The sequence below is a fragment of the Dryobates pubescens genome, chromosome Z (assembly GCF_014839835.1).
Source record: "Dryobates pubescens isolate bDryPub1 chromosome Z, bDryPub1.pri, whole genome shotgun sequence".
In the NCBI taxonomy this organism is placed as follows: Eukaryota; Metazoa; Chordata; class Aves; order Piciformes; family Picidae; genus Dryobates; species Dryobates pubescens.
In genome coordinates this window covers 139288302-139293915 of record NC_071657.1, presented here as the reverse complement: position 1 = coordinate 139293915, position 5614 = coordinate 139288302, and positions in this window count along the sequence as shown.

Here is a 5614-nt window from a genome sequence, read left to right as displayed (position 1 = left end):
TCTACTTTGAAGGGCCTCTGGGCAGAGAGGGAAAGTGGAAGAAGCTGAAGGGTCTCTGTGGTCGAAAACAACTGAAGAGACATCTGCTGAAGACACAACAATGCTAGGAGCTCCTTCCAAGCCTGCAGTAGGAGCACACTCAAGTGAAAAATTTGTCTCAGACAAACAGAACTCCAGTCCTGACTGGCTGAATTGTCAGGTGAACAGGAGCTTCAGGTGAAAGCATGACTCAAGAGCAGGTCCAACAAGGATGAGAGCTGAGCCCTGCAGCTGGGCAGGAAGAATAACCTGCAGCAGGACAGGCTGGGAGGGGATCTGCTGGAGAGCAGCCCCAGGGAGAAGGACCTGGGAGTGCTGGGGGACAACAAGTTCTGCATAGGACAGCAATGTGCCCTGGGGGCCAAGAAGGCCAAGGGGGTCCTGGGGTGCATCCAGAGGAGTGTGTCCAGCAGATCCAGGGAGGTTCTCCTCCCCCTCTGCTCTGCCCTGCTGAGACCTCACCTGGAATATTGCCTCCAGCTCTGGGCTCCCCAGCTCAGGAGGGACAGGGATCTGCTGGAGAGAGTCCAAGGGAGGGCTGCAAGGATGCTGAAGGGACTGCAGCACTGCCTGGGGAGGAGAGGCTGAGAGCCCTGGGGCTGCTGAGTCTGGAGAGGAGAAGGCTGAGAGGGGATCTGATCAATGTCTATCAATAGCTGAGGGCTGGGGATCAGGAAGGAAGGGACAGGGACAGCCTCTGCTCACTGTGCCCTGGGGTAGGACAAGGAGCAATGGATATAAACTGTAACTCAGGAGGTTCCAGCTCAACATGAAGAGGAACTTCTTGACTGTGAGGGTCCCAGAGCCCTGGAGCAGGCTGCCCAGAGAGGTTGTGGAGTCTCCTTCTGTGGAGCCTTCCCAGCCCTGTCTGGATGTGTTCCTGTGTGACCTGTGCTGGGTTCTATGCTCCTGCTCTGGCAGGGGGTTGGACTGGAAGGTCTCCAGAGGTCCCTTCCAACCTCTAACATCCTGGGATCCTGTGAATCAAATGCACACCACCTTAGATCTGGACACCCCAGCTGAGTTACTTCAGGGGTATATCTTTCCATGAATTCACAGATCAGTGCTCTTATCTGATTCATCCTTGTGGAAAACAAGTGATCTTTCTCTATTAATATTACAACAGGAATGTTTCCCATCCAGTTGCCTCACTTCTGCAAGGTAATAATTCATCTTTCATCCTTTTAGTGCCATCATGAAACTCTAGCAGTTGGGCATGTAGTTTCAGGTTTATAATGACATCCCAAAAGGATTTATCTCCAAGATAAGAAGTTATCTTTCTCCAAGAGGAAAAACACTTTCACAGAGGTCAGCACCTAAAATAGTGGGACTGGCACATCAAGCTCCAACACTGCTTTTTAGCTGCATCTATTAGGCCATAGCATAGCAGTGACACCTGGATTCTCCTATGCAGTGCAGTTATCTGTTGGCAGAGGTTTTTTCCCTTCCTTCCATTCTTCCTTCCTCCCTTCAGCTACCTCCCCTCCCTGCTGCTATTTCTTGCCTGTAACATTTGCTGCTCGTGGCAGAATGACAAAACCCTCTCAGGAATCCAGTCTGACCAAGGCTCTGTTTAGCAGCTTGTAGGAACAGAGGAAACAAAAGGAGAAGGGTTAGGATCTGCGTTTGTGCTTCAGAAGCAGGGGAGTTCACCAGTGGAACAAGACCAGTTGCTGTCTCCCTGGAGCTGCACTTCATCCAGGACTAAAATTAAAAAGTATGGTAGGAAGGTTAAACTTCACATATGGGGAAAGGCTGCAGGAAGCCATGACAAGAGAGTTTGTGTTATGAAGACAGATTGCAGGAGCTGAAGTGCTGCCAGTGATGCTGATTTCTTGACAACTAATTTTCTAAGAACTTGAAAATCCACATTATCATTGATGGGCTTGTCAGCAGTGGTGTGGCTTGGGAGGGCTCAGGAGGGTTAATGGGCTGAGCTAGAAAATGCCTTAAGCAGTTCATTTCCAAGGTAGACTCTGGAAAGCTTAACCAATTCCCTACCTCCAACTGCTAATGTGCAGCTCATATCCAATAGATGACTCTGCTCCTTGCCCATTGTCCTTCACCCATTCTGGCCACACCGATCCCGGGGAGCCTCCTGGCCGGGACACAGCCTCAGGCAGTGCTCTACAAACGCCAGAGTCATTTTGCTCATTTGTTGAAGTTGCTGTCTCAAAAGTCCAGAACAAGTGAAGCTGTCAGCATTGAGTAATGGCATGAGGGAGTCCCAGCAGCTTTGGTGGGCTCCACTCTTTCACCTAAGACACTTTCTCTCTGCTAATAAAGTATTTGCCAACATAAGGAAAGACTCCAACGTGAAAACTTCATCTCCCCTGTCAAAACAAGGACACTGCACACTAGCCAGTGAAATGCTGAAGAGCAGTGCTCAGCTCCCTGGCAGCCCTCCAGGGCACACTTCTGATTAACAAACCCCAGAGAGCACAGAGTAACAGTGCAGCTTTGCACCACAACTGAACCTATTCCCAAGGCCGATTGCTTCACTTCAGCCCTTCCAACCACAGCATCCCTGGAGGTGTTCAGGAGGGGATTGGATGTGGCACTTGGTGCCATGGTTTAGTAGTCATGAGGTCTTGGGTGACAGCTTGGACTTGATGATCTTTGAGGCCTTTTTCAATCTTATTGATTCTATGATTCTAAGTGGGCCATGGAGAACTGGGTGACCATGTCCTTATCAAGCAGCAAAGAGCTGTGGGTGACACCCAGCTTGCATATTACTGCTGCAGCCACTTCATATATACTTGTGGTACAAACAGAATTTCTCCTTCTGCTCTGGGCTCCTTTGGGAACTCTTCCATCATTTTCTCTGCCCTACCTTCCCCATAGGTGGATGTCCACAGCTGGAGCTGCTCTATGAGCAGTACTGAGTTGTTACAAACAATTCTGTCATCAGCCAGGGAAATAGAGAGACAGAAAACTGTTTCCAGTGTTGTCCCTTGACTGTATATGGTCACAGGATCACAGAAGCATTCAGGTGGGAAAAGAGTCCCAGGATCACCAAGTCCAACCCAGAACCCTGCTCTGCAAGGTTCAGCCCTAAACCAGAGCCCCAAGCACCACAGCCAAACCACCTTTACACACATGGTGATGCTCAGAGCCTCACAATAGGTCCCTGCAGCCCTGAAGCAGCACTCCAAGCAATGAGAGGTGAACCTTCTCCTCAGCCTTACCTTCGATTCAATACAAGGGCCATGAACTCTCCACTGGTTAGGGCTATGGGGGTGAGGATCCACAGCAGTGAGCTTCCCTTGCCAAGTAGTCAGTGGGCAGGAAACTCAGGTCTCAGCTTTTGTTTGGCAATCTCAGTTATTGAGGAGGTCAGGCAGGGGGTTGGACTTGATAATCTTCAGACCTCCCAATCCCTCCCATTCTGAGACACTGCAGAATGGGGGAGACTCAGGCAATGAAGAGGCACAAGGTCACCCTACACCAGCCACAGCTTCAGCCCCCTCCTTCCTCACAAACACACCAGCTTTGGGCAGCTGCACAGCTCTCCAGTTAAAACAACAATGGGGTAGAGCTTGCTGGAAACTGAGATGTCTCTCAGGCTGCTGCTGGGGAGCCAGCATCATTAGGGCTCCCTAAGAAAGCCTGGGAGCAGGACAACTGTGAGACTCTTAGGAGCACACTGGCCAAGAAGGATTGACCTTGGTTATGCTGTAGTACTCTTTCAGCTAGAGCTGCAGAGGGTTTCTGGGTGCAGTTTCGAGGTGACACTGTTGGTATTGACAAGGATGCTTTGTCAGCTCACACTTTTGAATGGCTGCTGAGGGGTCTGGAACACAAGTCCTACAGGGAGCAGTTGAGGGAGCTGGGGTTGTTCAGCCTGGTGAAGAGGAGGCTGAGGAGGGAGACCTTCTGGCTCTGCACATCTCCCTGAAAGGAGGATGTAACAAGGTGAGGGCCAGGATCTTCTTCCAGGTAGCTAGCAACAGGACAAGAGAAAATGGCCTCAAGTTGCACCAGGGGAGGTTTAAGTTGGATATTAGGAGGATATTTCTTCTCTGAAGGGGATCATCAAGCACTGGAACAGGATGCCCAGGGAAGTGGAGCTCCTATTACAGGAAGGATCTGGAGGGTCTGGAAGGTGTCCAGAGAAGGGCCACGAGTATGAGCAGAGGGCTGGAGCTGCTCTGCTCTGAGGACAGACTGAGGGAGTTGGGGTTGTGCAGGCTGGAGAGGAGAAGGCTCCCAGGAGACCTCATTGTGGCCTTCCAGGATCTGCAGGGGGCTACAGGAAAGCTGGGGAGGAACTTTAGACGGTGTGAGGGAGGGGGGATGGAGCAAAACTAGAAATGGGGAGATTCAGATAGGATGCCAGGAAGAAGTTGTTCCCCATGAGGGTGGTGAGAGCCTGGCACAGGCTGCCCAGGGAGGTGGTGGAAGCCTCATCCTCATCCCTGGAGGTGTTTGCAGCCAGGCTGGAGGTGGCTGTGAGCAACCTGCTGTGGTGTGAGGTGTCCCTGCCCATGGCAGGGGGTTGGGACTGGCTGAGCCTTGAGGTCCCTTCCAACCCTGCCAGCTCTGATTGTATGAAGTGTGGAGCCACCATCCCTGGAACGTTTGGATGAGGAGCTTAGGGACGTGGCCGAACAGATGTGCACAGGGAGGTGTTTGGGTATGGCTGGACTTGATGATCTTTCCAACAGGAGATGATTCTGTGATTCTATTTCATCCCCTACAAATCTCAAGTGTGGAAGACAAACCTTAAAATCTGAAGGAACCAAGACTGTGAGCAGAGAGACATGTGAGAGGTTGGGGGTTCAATAAATCAGGCTGTTTCTACTCTTGTTATTACTGCAACTCATTAGCAGCAAGAATGCTGCCTTTCGACAGTGCTGTTGGCAAAGAACAATGGAAACACCTCTCCACAACAGACAGATGAGTTTTGTGTCTCTGCTGGTACATTGCCTGCACTTGCACTCATAGTTACTGCACATCATCTATATTGACCACTTAAGGAAAAGATTAACTGCATGATGAATTCACCTCCTCACCACAGGACAGCATTCTGCCTGTTCCCAGAGTGCCTGAATTAATTGCACATCCTGGGGGAAATGATATTGTTTTTCACATTTACTGTACCTCTTGCATACAGATCAATAAACATTTCAGTAATGTATCTGATTGCTGGTTGGGACTGCTGGGACTTGAGCCACTGGGATAAATATGAAATATAGGCACCATAACAACAACCAAAATGTAAGGAAAGGCTGGGAGACTTGGAAGAAGGGAAGGGCTGTGAGGCCATTCAGGGAGACCTGGACAGGCTGAGGGCTGGGCACAGAGGAACCTACTGAGGCTCAGCAAGGATGAGAGCAGAGCCCTGCAGCTGGGCAGGAAGAATAACCTGCAGCAGGACAGGCTGGGAGGGGATCTGCTGGAGAGCAGCCCCAGGGAGAAGGAGCTGGCAGTGCTGGGGGGCAACAAGTTCTGCATGGGACAGCAATGTGCCCTGGGGGCCAAGAAGGCCAAGGGGGTCCTGGGCTGCATCCAGAGGAGTGTGTCCAGCAGAGCCAGGGAGGTTCTCCTCCCCCTCTGCTCTGCCCTGCTGAGA